The sequence below is a fragment of the Camelus bactrianus genome, chromosome 10 (genome assembly GCF_048773025.1).
Source record: "Camelus bactrianus isolate YW-2024 breed Bactrian camel chromosome 10, ASM4877302v1, whole genome shotgun sequence".
NCBI lineage: Eukaryota > Metazoa > Chordata > Mammalia > Artiodactyla > Camelidae > Camelus > Camelus bactrianus.
This window is the reverse complement of record NC_133548.1, coordinates 65903467-65922157: the sequence shown is the minus strand read 5'-3', so window position 1 is coordinate 65922157 and position 18691 is coordinate 65903467. Positions and strand designations below refer to the sequence as shown.

Sequence of the window (18691 nt, the reverse complement as noted above, 5' to 3'; positions counted from 1 at the left end):
GACTCAGTGGCAAGCGTCCATTGCAGAAAGCAACCCCAAGTCACTCAGGTATCACAGAAATCAAACTCTTTTACAGTCCTCCCTTTTTATCAAAAGGAAGTCTCTCCCTTATTGGTCATGTCCAGGCCCATGTAATTCAGAATCCATGTCAAGTCATAGTTATCTGTAGTCTTTCTCTGGATCGTGGAGATTTCTTTGGATACTTTAAGTTGAAGAATTATTTGCTCTATCATCTATTTAGTGAGCGGATGAACTACAGCCCTTATGACTCGGCATGGCCGAAGGGGAAGGAAATATTTATTGGCAGTCCTTATAAATTTCTTTTTACCATAATATGAGAATCCCAAGATTTAGACAAGAAATGTGATCACATCACCTGCCAGAAGATTCTCCAAGTCCTTACTAAGATAAGTTTTTTTCCAGTATTGTGCTAAGCTTTCTAAATTTTGCACTTGTCTCCCAGATCATTTTTGTTATGTTAAAAATCCTGGACAAATCTGTAGGGATGTAAGAAAGAACAGGAATCCTCACTTAGGACTGCACAGGTACAATATCTGCAGGCTAGACTATTGTCTGTTATTGCTTCAGCGTACTCCAACTTGACTTTTTTTTTTTTTTGGCTATCTGTAACAATATGTTTCTATGATTCTTGTGTTATTATCTGTCTGGTTAATTTTCTTTGAACTATAGCATTGAAAATTTGACCACATATAAGTCCTCTTTAAAATCAGACATCATAGGTACACTGGGGAAAAAGGCTGCAATACAATAAAAAGTCTTTTTGAATTATGAATTTACTAAATTAATCCTAAATTCTTTAATGGTTTCTGCCATAATTTAAGCTTTTCATATGTATGGAGCATTACTTGCATGTGGGACATATATTTTTCTAGCTGTACTGTAAGCCTGGTAGCACATTTTAAAGCCCTTTTGTGCCAAGTTTGATACTGTAAGCAAGGAGTCATTCAAGGGGTTAGTTTCAGCTGTTAAATATAAGAGTAAAACCTCAACACACTCAATAATGGTTGAATGTGTAAGACTTATTCTTTATATATTAATTTAAGATTTATGAGAAATATGTGGGGGTTTTGTTAGAGCAAGCAGGTGGCTAGATATGACCAGAGAAAGGGAGACATGAGGCAAAGGGCAGAAAACCATACATCTTGTGAACAACGGGGATCCTTGGACAGACCAAGAAAAACAGGACCCTCCGTTCTGATAAGAAACCATACATTCTGGGTTGTCAAGTGTCTTGGAGGCAAAGAAAGGTGGGACAAGACAGGAATCCCCACCAACTGAATGTAACCTTTCACTCATAATGACCTCCTTCCGAATGGAACCTTTTGCTTATGATACCCGCATCTGAATGTTATCTTTTATTCATTAAGACCTCATCCAACTTCTCAATCAAGACTAAATAAGGACAAAAAAAAAAATCCCTCCTCCTCACCTAGAAAGGTGGAGCTAGGATGAGTATCAGGAAAGATGACCCCAACCCCCCCCCGCAATGAATATTCTGCCCACTCATTTTCACACCCACATAATGAGCTTGCCAAGGAAACTCACCTGGGTCAGCCCACTCTTTCCGTAAGAGCGTACCATCTATCCCTTAACAAATCCTTGCTTTGCTTTGTTGACTTACGTGTCTTGTTTCTGAATTCTTTCTGTGACAAGACAAGAACCTTCTTGCCGACAACAGTTTCAGAGAAATATTGGGACATAATTGTCCAGGTGGACTGTTAACTTTCTTTTATAAATGAAAACATATTGGCTATCAAGGTGACTAGGGTTTCTAAAGACTGAGCACCAGGAAACCACAGTGAATATTTAAATAGCATGAGGTGGAGAGGTATAGAGTACTGGATATGAAATGCTGAGGAAGGGCGGGACGACAATATATTTAATGAACAAAGACTAAGAGAGGCTATTAGATGCTGTTGTTATTGTTGTTTTTAGCAAGAGAAACATAAGGTATGGATAATTGACCTCTCTAAACTAGGCACAACACACTAAGCCATAGGTTGACAAAACTTTTCTATAAAGGAGTCTCTTACAACTACTGGGTAGTTCAGTAAGATTCCTAAAAGAAATTCTGCTTTTTAAAGAAAAATATCATGTTGAGAGAGGTGACTTACATCCCACATTAGTGGGTGGTCACTCCATTTATAGGATCTTTAAAACAAGTATATTTTTAATGAACTAACGTGAAAAAAGGCACAACTAAAAACTGTCACAAAAAATGTTTAGGCTTTGCAGGGCATATAGTCCCTCTTGAAGCTACTCAACTCTGCTGTTGGAATATGAAAGCAGCCACAGACAATACATAAACAAGTGAGCATGGTGTGTTCCAGTAAAACGTTATTTACAGAAAAATGTCATTAGCTGGACTGGGACTGCAGGCCATTTTGTTCTATAGTGAAGGGCTTCTTGGATAATCTGGGCAGAATTCTAAGAATATCATCTAGTTACCTTCCCCCTTGTATAATCTCCTCCCCTCTGAATGCAGATGGCACCTTATGCTCTATGATAAAAATGATGAAATATCATTACTGTCATTGAGTCACATTATATGGCAAAAGAAAGAGCATTTGCATGTGCTAATCCAAACACATGAACCCTTTAAAATTAAAGAGTTTTCTCCAGCTAGTAGAAGAGAAAATTCAGACATTTGAAGTGTGAGAGGAATTCAACACAAGGAGGTTTCTCCATTACTGAGATAGAGTAGGCATGTGACTACGAACTTCAGGAAGTCTTCAGCTCTGAGAATAGCTCTCAACTGACAGACAGCAAGAGCATAGGGATCTCTGCCCTAAAGTCACAAGGAACTGAATTCATCCTATAATCTGGATGAGCTTAGGAGCAGATGCTAACTCAGGACCTCCAAGTAAGAGTCCAGCCAGGACAACACTTTGATTCTGACTTTGTTATCCCTCAGTAGAAGACCAAGGTGAAACAATATTCACTTTTGACTTGCAGAAATACAAGATAATAAATGAGTCTTGTTTCAAGCTCTTAATTTAGTGGTGTGTTTTTACAAAGAAATTGAAAATTAACATATTTGATCTCCTTATGGATACGGTATCGACTTAGTTAAGGCAGTGGCCTTGAAGAGCCGACGTAATCTTAAGTAATCCTTCACTTGATGTACATCAAATATTTGTAACAGCTTTGACATACACTTTCCAGGACCTCCTCAAGTTCCATCTGAAACCTAGTTAAACATTCTGACAGCAGGTTTAGGATGACAACAAGTAGTAGGTAACTAAATTCCCTCCTCTGGAAATACTAAAACTAGGCCATTAACTGCTTCTAATTATAAGATTTCATTTTTACAATAAATATTTCCTCATCAGATTCAAGGCACTGAATTACTGAGGACATAGCATGTCGAAGATCCTAGTGAGATAGTTGAGGCAGATAGATGTTAAGAGTAAACCACTTAGCATTACCATCTGTGGAAACATATTTTTGACTCAGAGGAAGATATAATGGCAAAATAGTGGGAAATGTATATGATACAGTAGCCTCCATATTTACAAGGAATTCTGTTTTCTAAGGTAGAAGTTGAGAGTTGAAGGATAGTATTGAACAAAGATGGACCAAGTCCCTCAGAGGGCAATTATAGGGGCAGAATCATAGATAATATTCTTAATATAGGTTTCCTCCTTTCTCCTGGTCAGAACTAGACAGTTTTTTGTTTTTGTTGTTGTATTTTTTTTTGTAGCACATATGTTTTTCTCATTGAGTGAAATTCATATAACCTACAATTAACCATTTTAAAGAGTACAATTAAATGGCATCTGGTGTACTCACATTATGCAACCACCGCCTCTCTCTAGTTTTGAAAAGTTTTTGTCATCCCTGAAGAAAATCCTATACCCATCAAATAATCACTCGTCCTTCCCTCCCCCATTTCATGGCATCCACTGCTTTGCTTTCTGTCTCTATGGATTTGCCTATTCTGGATATTTCATATAAATGGAATCACACAATATGTGATCTTTTATGTCTGGCTATTTTTATTTAGCATAATGTTTTCAAAGTTCATCCAAGGTGTAGCATGTGTCAGTACTTCATTCCTTTTCATGACTGAATAATATTCCATTGTGTAGATATACAATAATTTGTTTATCCATTTGTCCATTGATAGATATTTGGGTTGTTTCCAGACTTTGACTATGTGAATAAGGTTGTTATAAACATCTATGTACAAGTTTCTATGTAGATATATGTTTTCATTTCTCTTGGGTATATACCTAGTATGGGATCACTAGGTACTACGGTAATTCTATGTTTAAGTTTTTGAGGAACCACCAAACTGCTTTCCACGGTGGTTGTAACATTTTATATTCTCACCAGCAATGTACAAGTGTTCCTATTTGTCCATATTGTTGTTTACACATGTTATTTTCCAAATTTTTTTTTATAACAGCCATTCTAGTGAATATGAAGTATGTATCACTGGGCTTTAATTTGCATTTTCTTAATGACAAATGGCATTGAATATCTTTTCATATGCTTGTTGGTCATTTTTATATCTTCTTTGGAGAAATATCTACACAATTTTGTACATTTTATTCTTTTTAACCTCACGTGAGTCAGAATGGCCATAATCAAAAAGTCTCCAAATAAATGCTGCCTTGTTTCAATCTCAACTTAGATTCAAGTTCACTTGAATTTTTATAAGAATAATATTTTTTCTGCATTTGATAAATGAATACTGGCTCTGAGCCATAAGTGTAGGCTATAATATTAGGATGTATAGCTTCTAAATCCAACATAAAATTATTAAAGGTTAAAAAATTGTAACTGTGACTTACCCCACCAAAGATACATCAGACCATAATGCACAAATGTGGCTGGTTCTCAGAAAGGCATCTATAAATTAACAATGCAAAGTTCTCAATTAGACTATAGATGATATACTCTGTAATTTCTTACATTTTTCCTGATTTTATGTTTAACACGAAGGAATCAATCATGACATCTCTATCCAGAGCCAAACTAAAATGTAATTCAGTGTGAAAATGTTAATCTTTGTAGTTAGCACAAATGCTGTAAAGTCTCTGTGTAATATCATAATTCATTTTATGTTAAAAGGAAGAAGAATCATCTGTGTGGCAAAATTAAATCTTACTCCAAATGACTACTAACACAGAGACACATCAAAATATTCAGAATCAAGGTTATCCTTACATTTAAAACAGTAAAATCAAAATGTACTGGATATAGTATAATCTCTTTTAATACACTAATCTTTAAATAGACTAAGAAGTTTAGGAACACCCACAATAACCATCAAGGTAATCTGTAAGTAATCTCCATGTTAGATAACTGAAATATGATCATTTAATGGGGAAAAATTTAATCAATTGTATTAGATGTTATTAGAGACAATAGGAGTGGAAAGTGAAAAAAGATTGAGAAAGTAACAGAGACGGAGAGAAAAACTAAGAGGAAAGCAAATATTATAACACTTCTTCCTGGGAAGGAGAGTCTTGGTGGAAAATACTGCAATTTTCTTGGCTTGGCTATTTCTAACCTGGTCAGTTTTTTTCTTTGTTTTTTCATAGACCCATTTGAGAATTTGACTATCTTTTCAGAAATATGCACTGTTTCAAAGAGGTTATAGTCCTCCTAAATTCCATTTATGGGTCTGAGGCTAAGAAGACAGGTTACAGGAGCTGGAAATTCCTTAAACTTCCTTAGTTGACAGTGCCTTTATTTTGCACCCGCTTTCACACACACTTAGTACAGCAGCAAAATCAGGTTTCTACGGACCGGACAGACCATGACTGGTGGTTAATTTATCAGTATAAATACCGTTTTGTGGGGTCCTTTCTAGACTTACACGAGGCCTTTATTAGGCTGCCTTCCGCTTTGCTATGAACCTCATATATGGACACTGACTCTTAAGAACAACAGCAAAAAAGAAAAACACCTAATTTATTAACTGCCAGTACTACTTAACACATGTATTATTCTTGACTATAGAATGCACAAGTTACCTATATTTTTAGTAAGAATGTTTTTCAGTAAAATTTCAATGAACAATATTCTGCAGTATCCCATATCTCAGTGAAATTTCTGAGTTTTCTCTTCATCCCCTACCCCCCACCGGCCCCCCAGAAAGACCTTTCCATTTCCAATTAATTTTGAGTAAATTCGTGTTTAAATCCTGGTGTTCTCACTACTAAGTTAAAGAAATACTCAATTAATCCATAAGGCTTGTCCATGTTGCCTACCTTTTTCCTCATCAGCAAATATATTGAAAAATGTATTTTTCAATGTACAGAAATATGTATAGAAAGATGCTGTCATACCATCTCTCTCAAGGAGAACTTATTAGTTAGATAAATAATGTATATAATACATAATCAGTGGGTGACATCAATGTGGAATCAATATCATTTCAACTATATATTTGTACATAAAGTCACTCAAGCATGATCCACATAGGTAAACACATACTACATGAACAGCTCTGTGAAAGCAAAGAAGAGTAACTTTACCGGGAATGACCCTTATGGAAAAGTGTCCATAGTAACGTGAATGTGTTCATTTAGTCTGTCATAACGAATAGTGCTAGCCAGGTTTACTACTTCTGTTGGGACTCATGCCACAGTAATATATGTTTTTTCATTTCAAATTGATACCTAGAATAGGCGAAAAACAAAGACAATCAGGTCACCAGCTAAGCCAATGAGAAATGAGGATGCTGTAGCATGACCCTCAGAGGGTCTTTTTCTTGTTTCAGCATCACACAACATTGAATATTTATGCTGCTGATGACAGAGAACCCTAAGAGAAAGACAGAACCACCCAGATAAGGGTAAAACCAGCATGCTTGGAGAGGCCTGAAGTTCAAACCCATCCCGGGAAAACTGCAAAGCAAGAATAAAGAAGTGGCTTGGTCAAGACATCATGAGAAACCAGAAGAAAGGCCACCTTTGTTCATTTATTATTAGCATACTGGTGCATCAAATTTAAGATTTCTCAAGAATTCTCTATGTCCACATACAGTTTACACGTTTAATATCTGGTACATATACTACGAGGTTTGTATCTAAATCAAACTTCTTAGGATAACTTGGCCAGGGTTCCTATGTATAGGATAGAGGACATTATCTGCTTTAGTGGAGTATGTGAATATTCTCAAGTGATATTTGTATATCTAACAAAGAGGGATAATTTTAAGAAATTTGCATCACTTATCTAAGCACATACCTCTCTTTAATCACAAAACCCAGTGTCGAATGATACCACCTTGTTATTTCTCCTCAAGCATTTCACACTCAATTCATCAATTTTTCTCAATCCACTCCTAATTTGGGATTTTGTTGTTGCTATTAATGGTAAATACTATTACTCTTAAGTCTCAAACAGAAACCTAAAATTCACCCATTCTCCCATGCATCCATCAGTTTCAGGTGTTTATCAAATCCTTTATATTTCAACTTCTGAATACACTTAAATCACCCTCCATCATTCCAAAACTTATTATCTCTGCCTCAGTGTGTGCATTCATCAGTAAGCCTACCTAGCCTGCAGGTTCTCCCTACATCATTCCTGCACTAAGAACTTTGATGGCTTATAGGATCAAGCCCTTAGGATCAGGTTCAAAACTCATGGGTAGCAGTGAAAGCTACTTCCCATTTCATATTTGCTTTCCTCATTTTACACAACTCCTCCCCCAAACCCTCTGCATTTCCATTTCAATGCTAAACCCCATGCTGTTCTTTATGCCTAGAATTATTTTTGCTTTTTAACTAACCCTATACATCTGTCAAGATCACTAAATTATGGATTCCATGATGTCAAGAACCAAATTTTCCTTCTTGGTCATTTTCCTGTCAAAGCCTACTAGAACTTTTTTGAATAAATGAGCATCAGCATAGTATCTTCCAAAAAGCTGTCTCCATTGGATTTAAATACCTTTTCCTTGTGTTGGCACCTGAGCGTATCTTTACTATACATAACCTATAACGTTTTGCTTTCATGTTTGTCTATTTCATAGACTTAATTTTGACACTGGTGAATAGGGTGTGCTCATTAAAATTTCTAAAAACAAAAAGTGAAAAAGGAAGATAATCAGGATTTATTATTACAGTAGCATTTGGTACAGAAGCCACAAAAACAATCCCTCATTTTCTCTTCAGAACAGATACTGTCACTAGTTTAAATATTTAACATCTGAAAATGTAATTATTCAGCCTACCCTTGCAACCCTGCTGAGAATGATCTCTTCACAGGAAAAGTGCTTCTGTTGTAATACAGAAAGTCTTCAGATGCTGTGCCAAGATGAGTCCTGTTGAGTTTAGTGATTCTTAAACATTATTACACAAAGAATCACCTAAGATTGTGGTTTAATTGATCAGAATGTGCTGGCACCAGTGTCTTCTAAGACCTCCCCAAGTGATTCCAGTGTGTACTAGGGGCTGATAACTGCTGAGATGGAAAGACAAACTGAGGAAGGCAAAATTGTAACAAAACATGCCATGCCCAAGATCTTCACTTTCTCTTCTTGAATTCTGTGGTTCCAAGGGTCCTTAACTAGCAAACAGAGAAACAGAATTCTCATCCCATGGCTGCAATGACTGTAACAGATGGCACTCACTCACTGTGCTGAGCAATTTATGTTTTCTAACCTGTCCTCAAAACAAAATGAGATTATATTATTACCCTTATCTTGCAGATGAGAAAAAATGAGTCTCAGTAACATTAAGCAACTTTTCCATGCAATACATCAGAGAGTCACCTGACCCTGAAACTCATGCCTGATTTACCTGACTCTGAAGCTCATGCTGGTAACTATTCTATTTCTCTTTCTAGAAACACAATGTGTATTGTTTCATCCAGGGAGTAAAAGAGAGCAATGCTACTTTTTCTTCTGTGTATAGGCTGGGTTTGTTAAAGGAAGGGTATGGCTTTCTCCATCATAAAATTTGGTAATATCCAGACAGTCAGTGATGAATGATGAGACATTCTTTTTCCCATGAGTTTCTTCCTGTAGCAACTCTGTCTGTGAGGTTTCCCAGACTTTCGACTTCCTGTCTGAGCTCCCACTTCCTGCAGAGGTAACCTCCAGACAAATTCAAAGATTAATGATCTCTCTACTTTCCTTGCCTCTTTCCATGTGATCATGTAATTGGAGCTAATTTGGAAGACCGTTCTTGGCATCCTTAATGCCTGTATAGTTTTGAAATTGGCATCAAGTCTCAAATGAAGGCAGTGGTGTGAGAGGTTTTCAACTGGAAATGTTCCCTGTTGTCTAATTTCTCTACCTGAATATCATGTGCCTAGTATCCTACATACAACAGACACTCAACACCAAAGAACATAATTTCCTTATTCAAAACTATTGTCTTCAGGAAGAGTGGTAATACTTCCTAATTTTTTGATGGATAGTGTGAAGTGTTTGCTTGAAATCTTGGTTCCATTTGGAAACTTCCTCTTACTTGATGATTAAATATACTCAAATGAAATATTACTGAGATCTCTCTTACTTTTGCAAAGTTTTTGAAAATGCCAGAAGGACTGACTCTCTGAAGGATCATTATTTCATTCAAGACACAGATCATTATAGTCAATACTTAACCAATTGGTCAAATGGTACAAGGTTCATCTTTCTTAAGTATCAAATAATAAGAAAACAACCCCAAAGCCAGCACACTGCTAGAAAATCTGGATTAAAGGGCAAACCAACCAGACATGTTCTCTGGTCACCAACTTACAAGGGGTTTAAAAACATCACAAGTAATATCAAGTTACCCAAGCAAAGGGGGGTGGGGAGCAGGGGGTAAAGCTAGAGTAAAATGTATGGCTGGAAAGAATACTTCAGTGAGAACTTGAAATGAGAGGTACGACCAATAAGTGATCTTCTAGCAAAACAATCTGAGTTAGCAAAACTCCCTTCTAAAAGAAATGTTTTTCTGAAAAGGTATGGCTTTGCTTTTCCTTAATTATGGAGAGGAGGTAGAGTATGATCACCAAAAGCATCTTCATTGAATCATGCCATCTCTCTCTAAACATTTTTTAAAAATCTACTTATAGCTTTCTACCTTGAATTCAATCAAAATATTTATTTAGAATATATGTCTTATATGGTTTGTTCAATCTACTCCAGCTAGCTTCCACCTTCAAAAGTCTTCAGGCAATAAACAGACACTTGTCTGTGTATTTAGGTATACCCTACATTGCACGATCCTGTGTGCTACGTGGATATGTGAAATTCTTCAAAGGATTTTCACTGAATTCCCCTGAGTTTCTATACCTCAGCAAGTATCCACCCTGAGGATGTACCTTTAGTCTTTCAAACAAGCAATGCTGATCTCCAGAAGCTATTCTATCTGCTTGCAAAAAAAAGGCACAACAGTCAAAAAGCTTTCTCTCTAGGTTTCTGAGCCACTTTTCCAGGACTCCTCCATTTGTGCATTCTGCTTATAGCTGCTAGTGTCGGTGGCAAAGCTCAGAAGAATGACCTGGTCATCTCCTGGTGAGGGAACATCAAGCAGCTCTGTTAAGAAGGTGAGAGTACTCATCGCCTTTTGTCTTGTGGTTTGAGACATCAGTGCATAGAAAACTTCTATTCAATATCCTTCAATGGTAAAAAAAATCTGGCTGCAGAGAATCTCACTCACCTAAATGTCTCCATGCAGCACAATGGTACTGTTGGCCAGGAAAAGCAAATTAACCAAGTGACATGTTAATCACCACAAATTCACAGATATTAATAATTTTCCTTAAATTACAACTCACTTGTTCCACAGAAGGTAAGACTTGAGTTCAAATTCTGGATCTTCCATTTACATGTTATGTGACCTTAAGCAAATTCTTTATCATTGTTAAGACTGTTTTTCTCAAATGTGAATTGAAGATCTGATACAACTTCAAAAGGTATTGTGAAGAGGAAACACTATCAGCCTTATAAAATGTCTGGCCTTTGCATATTAGTGGTAATAATAAATTCTAATTTTTGAACGTTTAGCAAGAATAAAACACAGAACTTAGGATTTTAAATATTAGTAAACAAATTTAGACATTTTCATAATGATAAGTCTCTTGAATCTTTAGTTTTACATTTACACAAATATGATTACACTCTGGACTGGAAGAGATTCATTTTCAAACCACACAGAAAGACTTCATTGATATCTTCCTTCTGTATTCTTTTTGGGACTACATTTCTACTCTGATGGGTAAGAATTAATTCTCTGTTCAAAATAAGGAACCCTGGTGAAAAAGGTTAAAAGCAATACTTTCTAGCAATCACTAAGTTGATCCTATAAACAAGTTTGTGAAAAAAGTTCTTATTTCCATTTCATAGATTACAGAAATTTTAAGCTCAGGGTGACTCCTCTTCAAAGACATGCATGGATGGAAGACACGAAACATAAGCTCATGTCTTCTCATTCTAAAGTCCTATCATTATGCCATTTTTGTGTGTGTGAAAATGAGACACTAATGTAGGCTAGCTCTTCTTTTCATTATTACCTATTTCAACAGTGAAATTTTGTCAAGCTATCTAAAAAGGCCTAATAGTAATCTACTCATCGAATAACGTCCAGAATCAAACTGTTGACTGTAACTCAGGCTTTATCTTTCTCACCAGCAGCACAGGGCTGCCATCTACCAGTAAAAAAGGAAATTTGCAGCTTTCCAAAAAGTGTAACAACATCGCAGAAAAAGAAATGCTTTTCACTATTTTGCTTTTGGACTAAATTTCTAGAAATGTGTTGGAAGTGTTGAAATTATCAACACACACCCAATGTTTAGAACCTGGAAAGAATCAGGCCTAGAGAATGCTATTTAAACCAGGCCCGAGAAATTTGATACAGAAGTCTGTTTTCTGCACAACCTTGAAGGTTACCTTGATATATGAAGGGATAACTAAACAGAAGCAGATTTTGAAAGAAGTGGCTGCACTAAGCAGACCCTGCTCTAGGTGAGCTAGGACTCCCTAAGTAGAATATCCCCTAAGAAGGCGTAAGTGGATGTTCAAATAGGTTCATATAGTCCTAATATTAAAAGGTAGTACCTGTATTATGTGTATTGTGTTATAGATGCCAGGCTCAATTTTAAATGCTGTATGTGTGTATGTGTGTGTGTGTGTGTGTGTATAAATTCATTTAATCTTAATGAAAATACTATGAGGTAGTTACTATTCCTGCCACCTTACTGATGGTTAACTTTATGTACCAACTTGTGTGGACTCAGATATCTACCTAAACATTATTTCTGGGTCTATCTGTGAAGGTATTTCTGGAAGAGATTAGAATTTGACCTGATGAAATGAGTTAGGCACATGATTCCCCCCAGTGTTTGTGCACATCATCCAGTTCACTGAGGTCCTGAGCAGAACACAAAGGTGGAGGAAGGCTGAATTTACTCTCTGCCTGAGAGGCTGAGCTGACATACAGGTCTTCTCTTTCCCTTGGTGCTCCTGGATCTCAAGCCTTCAAATCAGACAAATCCGCACATTCGGTTCTAGAGCTCTCAAGTCTTCAAAGTAAACCACTGGTGTTTCTGTGTCTGCAACTTACAGACAGCTAGTCATGGGACTTCTCAGCCCCCATCATCATGTGTGTCAATTCTTTACAATAAATCTCTTAAGAGAGAAAGAGAAAGAGAGAAATAGAGATAGTCCTATCTTATTATCTGTTTCTCTGGAGAACCCTAATTACATCTCTACTTTACAAAAAGGACATTGATATCATAGATATTAAATCATTTTCCAAGAACCAATGTTCAAATCCAGGCATTCTGGATGGAGTCCATATTTTTATACTCTAAGTATGCTGCCTTTCTACTCCTAGATGTTTAAGATGTGAACAGAAGGAAGTGATCAGAGAGAGGTACCCTCCAAGAGGGAATATGTAAAATAGAGTAATGTTTGTAAAACACTCAGAGTAACAGGAGAACTAAAGTTTATTCCTATCTCTTTCACATGGCTTATAATTCTGGAAAATCCATTTACTTCTCTGGGCTTTAGTCTTTCATTAGTAACATGAAACAAAGAAGCAAGTAATAATTTAAACAACCCACTAAGTCTAAGATGATGATTGCAGGATGATGTGTCTTAGATGATGCAAGGGAAGATGAAGGCGATATAAACTCATTTAAACCAGTGTATTTCATCACAGAGCATTACCCTTGCAAATTCAGTCCTCTGAAATAGCCTTTATGGATTTCAAGCTTGCACACCTCCATGAACTATAAATTAAGATTGCATTAGAAACTGTCTAATCACCTTGTCCCATTTATAACCCAGGAGAGCTCCCACTGGGTCTGGCAAGACATAAGACAACAAAAAATTTAATTCAAAAGCTCTTATGTGTTCATTGGAAATGAAATTGAAAATCCTTGTTTTATCCTGTGTGACCTAGAGCATTGTAAGACAAATAAGTGAGAAAATACAGTTCTGTGAAGGGAAGGGAAGTATATAAAATCCAGAGGTAAAAGATGAGAATTATTCTGGTGTGGTATTGAGGCCAAGGTTTCTGTTTGGTTTTTGTTTGTTTGTTGTTTTTGGTTTTGGTCTGTATACACCACACAAAAACAATTCAAGTAAGCAAGGAAATCAGAGTGTTAATATGCTAATCTCTTCCATAGATAAATCATCTTCTTAGCTTCCAGTTCCAAAGAGAAATGTTAATATTTAGAGTTCCCAGGCCGTTTTCTTAAAAGCAGCAAATAACAAAGCTTTACATCTTTAACTTACAAATAAAGTCTGTGTTTGGAAAAAAAATCAATAAAATCAGGGCCCAAGGAGCAAGGAAGTATATCATTAATCCATCTTGTCACTGAGATGGGTATAATCCCTGTAGAATGCTTGATTAACCTTTTGATGCCAACAGGTCTGAAGCCCCATCATTAATTTATTTTGCATCCACGTTTTCAAGAGTGAGCCCAAATCTTGGGAAATGAGAGGTTATAAAATCCAATAAAATATTGTTAAAATGTCTGTAAAGCAGGAAAAATTCACTGCAATATCAAAATGTTAATGAAACAGCCCTAAATCTATCCAAGTTAGACTACAAACAAGCTGTCTGACTTAAATTTGTTTTTCCACACAGGGAGTGTAAGTAGCAAAATATGTGCTGAAAGGGCATGCTAAATATTCTTCAATACTTGTCATGTACGTTTCTCAATATAAATTGTATTAATTTGTATTTATTGTATGTAAGCATATACAAATAGGAGCTACCATAGTCAAAAGGCAAATATCAATACTAACTAAAGTAATATTACAGTTAAAATATGAACATCCATGTCTTTGAAACTACATAATGCTTTCAAGCTCAATTAAGGCTTGTCACAGTTCTCACTGGTTCAGGAGGTCAAGTTCCTTGGGGCCATTCCATAAAGTTTGGTATTTAAACTAAACTGACCTTGAAACTTAATGGATTGGCTCTTCAGTCTACATGTCATTGCAGGACATTCAGGAAGAATATAGTCCTCTTGTTGAAGATAACAAACGGTGATTTTGGCAGTTTTGCATTGGCCCTGCAAGATCAAAGCCACAAAGAAAATGATTTGAAAGAGATACATGCTGTTCCTTTTCTCAAGCAAGCAGCCTTCCTCTGCTCTGTTTTCTGTAGGAAATGCTGGAGATGGTTGCACTGGAAGAAAAGTAAGACAGAAGTAGACTAACGGCCCTGACTGATATTTCTATCACTTGTCTGGTGTGAAAATGCACATGTGAGATAAAATAATGACTAAAACACAGAGGCTGACTGGTATCTTTCATTCACCAGCTGAAACACATCAAATAGTTAACTTATTTAACCTGTAAATACAAAAATAGCTATAGGTCTATGATTACACATTAGGAGGGAGAGATGAATTTTGATGGTGCGGCATCAAGGAAGGCCTTACAAAGGAATGAACAGTAGAGGGAGCATGAATGTTAAGTAGGAGGGAGGTGGCAGAAAAATTGTGGTGCTAAAATATTCCAGAGTGAATGTCATGGAAACAAGAAATTCCATGGCATATTGTGGGATGACAAAGAGTTTAGTTTTCAAGAGTATGGGGTGAATGGTGGTGTAGAGAATGCTAAAACATTCTGAGACTGTGGAGGGCCATGCTAATAAGTTAAAAATGTGTCCTCTGTATATGTCCATGAATAACTGAAAAATTGTGCTGAACACTGGAATTTGACACAACATTGTAAAATGATTATAAATCAATAAAAAATGTTAAAAAAAAAAAGTGTCCTCAAGACAATGAGAGGTTCACCATATTTCCATGTTCCATTGGCTCTCAAATTTATATGGATCTGAAAAATACCTGGCCCCTTAATTTTCTATTGTAATATATTCTTTCAGGAAAAGAACCTATTGAGGGAATAATCTAGACATAATGCATAAAATAAAAAAAGAAGAGGCATACAATATTCAGTTACTGATCTCAAGGAGCTTAACGTCCACTGGAGAAAACAAGACTTATGGGAATGAAAAGTTAGGCACAAGCCAAGATAATTAAGAAGTGAATGTCAAATCAGAGGAAAGGCAGATCAATCCAGTTTGGCTCTGGTGATTTCTAACCCTCGACTCCCTCAACATTAGTAAGTATATATTAGTATTCAAGAGTCAGCAGAAGATATAAAATGCTTGGTAAAGCCAACCAAGTTTCTACAAAATAGCTTCTCACTTCACACTCACTTCTACTTCATATGTAGAGATACTTCTAAATTTGATGAACATTATCATTATTGTCAATTACTATGATCTGCCCACATCAAGTTCTGAGAGCAGTAAAGCTATTTATGAGCATTTTCCATTGTAGAACAGTCACCCTGATGCCAAATGTAAATCGCACTGTCTTATCTCTCTCCCTTCCAATGAGCCACTTAGTCAGGGAGCAGTGTTCATGGATTCTCAGCTTCTCTGCTCCTGACCACTGGAGAATCTCTTGTCACCCTCCTTATCCCTTTCCTGTCCCATTTTCCTCAGGCTCTAAAATAAAAATATTTATTTTAATGGAAGTCTGTAGCATTTCTTGCTTTCCTAAGTGTATTCTCAGGAGTCACTCTAATTTGTATCCAGTCCTGCCATCCCTCATTTTGTCTTTCCCTCGGCTCTCCTTCTTTGTCCATTAGTATGAGAGTGAAGTTACTCTTTATATTTTCCAGAAGACTTGATGTGTTTCATTCCTTTTAAAAACAGATAGCAGCCTCAGAGAGTAACTTACAGTGAGTAAATTCTCACACTTAGTCCTCAGAAAAAAAGAGTTGATGGGAAATTGATGTGCTAGTCCGATTCCAGGAGACCCGAGGGCTATAAACAGCCAAAACTCCAAAAATAAAATCAATGAATAGAAAGAGTGAGACTGAAGATCAGTGGATATTCTGAAACTATTAGAGGTCACTAACTCGGAGCCAGATAATCAGTTGACCTGCCAATGATGAGCTGACCAAAGATCTGAGTCTGGAAAAGGCCATATTATGCATTACCATTAAAATACATTTGGAAATAATATTAAAAATGAAACTATATCAACCATGTGTGTCATGCTTTATACTTCTACTCTGAGATACGTTACATTGGTTGTTCTGTACGTAACCATTTTTTTAAACTAGAGATTTAATAAAATGTAGACAAAAAGTTTGCCTCATGAGAAATTAAAGAAAACATGCCTTTCAATTAATTCAAGAAAATTCCTATAAAAATTATTCCTGTGCAATTATTTCTCTGAAATATGTAACCAGATAAGGAATATACAATAATAATGGAACCATAATGGGTCATTAAGTGTTCAGTTCAGAAAAGTTCAGCATCTCTGAACGAAACTTTCAAAGTACACCTAGAAAGCTATGAACATGTGTATCAAGGGCAAAACAAATGTGGCAAATTATAAACACTTGGGAACCTTGCTGAAGACTATATAATAATTCATTATAATGTTCTTTAGCTTTCTTGTTGCTTTATTTTTTTTTAAATAAGAAGTCAGATAAAAGAGAAAGAAAGAAGGAAAGAAGAAAAGAAAGAGGCAGGGAAGGAGGGATGGAAGAAAGGGAGACAGTGGCCCTGTATGCCACCCCTGCAGCCTCTGAGGCCTGTCAGATCAGTTGAATCCCTGCCCCAGCTAACTTCAAGTTGTTCAGTGTTAGTTGGCTCCAGTACCTGACCCAGAATGTCACTGTCAGGCACCCTTAGAACTAGGAAAGATGGTTTAGAAGTTTAACAGCGAAGAAACCAGATTACAGATCGGCATAATGTCAACAGGGAAGATGTACATGTCATTCACAGTAGCTGGGAGAAAACAATAAGATGGAGATTTTCATTGCAATCAAAGCTTGCATGATCCGATTTCTACAAAGTTTGTAGTAAAGTTACTTTCAGTAGCCATGGTAGATCAAGACATCATTATGGACTTATATGGTTTTCAGACCTAGAGATCTGACATTCCTGTGGGTAATTTATTTACAGAATTTATGATCTGCAGAGTACTAGAGTAAATACTGCAGAATAGGGAAACTGTAATATGTCTTCCTCTAGTGTAGGTGGAATCAAATAGCTGTATTAATTGTGGACTGAATAAACAAACAACAAAAGGAAACTAGTGAAAATAGAAGATTTTAGAAATATTAATATTTAGGAATATTAGCTACAACTAAATGGTTTTAGTTAATGATATTCTGAAATTTCTTGGCTGTGCTTATTTTTAGGATATGCATGATAAAGTACTTAGAGGTGAAGTGTCAAGATGTCCGAAACGTATTACAAATGTAGGGATAACAAATAATAAGCAAGGAAATATATCAAAATATTTATATTTTAAAATCTAAAATTTATATTTATGTTTTTAAAGCTGGAATTTTAAATCTCACATCTATTTTTAAGTATTTCATTTCTAAATCTGGTTGGTGGATACACAAATGTTCATTATACCATTCTTTCCCTTTTTTTACATTTGAAAAATGATACGCTAACATTTTAAAAGAACAAAAATAATATTTTATGGAAATAATTTGGCATCCACATAGTTCGTGAATGTATAAAAATGAACTTAGATTAGCTTGTGGTTCCACTCTTCACTATTTGGTTCATTGTTTTGTTTTGTTTTTTTTCTGTCTTCAACAGGGTTTTCAATGATTCATGTGTCCTAAATCACTTTTAAAACGTATTTGTTAATCTCCAATTTGCTCAAGAGCTGAAGCATTTTTATCGTTTGTTTCCATAGTCTTTTGGATTCTTCTGTTCCCTGGTGGTTCTTAAAATCAGCTCTTCTTAAAAAGTTTCCCCCCTGCTGCTATTTACACTGATTTTTATGTTACTCCAAATTAAATCCATTATTTCTAGTCTATCAATTTTCCAACTTGAATCAGCCCCCTTAAAGGGTCCCATCTGCTATCTATTGTGAAGCCAGTTTTTAACTCTGTCTTTCTGTCTTCTCTCTCCTGGCCTCCTCGGGTGCCTCGGAGGCTCCATTCAGACTTTCCAGTACTTTCCAGGTACTGGTCTCTGCCTGCCAGAGACATCTGGGCTATTCTATGCTGAACCCAGCACCAGGCATCCTTCCCCTTCCACAGATTACGGTCAGAATTATAAATGTTCAAATTTCAAAGAGCTCCCAAGCCATGAGTAACCGTTAACTCCCAAGAGAACCATAAAAAAAAATCCCTAGGATACAGATAAAAGAGAGTACACTAAAAGATGTAGGAGAGTACTAACTGAAAAATCCCTGGGTC

General features: G+C 36.2%; 1 long non-coding RNA gene across 1 annotated transcript in view; it reads right to left on the bottom strand.

Annotated features, from left to right (window-relative positions):
* LOC141578981 (uncharacterized) overlaps window positions 1-18691 on the bottom strand; it is a 323560-nt gene that overhangs the window by 78861 nt on the left and 226008 nt on the right. The window contains exons 3-4 of the long non-coding RNA XR_012509887.1: window positions 14391-14505; window positions 4821-4878 (exon numbers count right to left, since the gene is read on the bottom strand). This is a non-coding gene — a long non-coding RNA (uncharacterized LOC141578981). The remainder of the gene's footprint in view (window positions 1-4820; window positions 4879-14390; window positions 14506-18691) is intronic.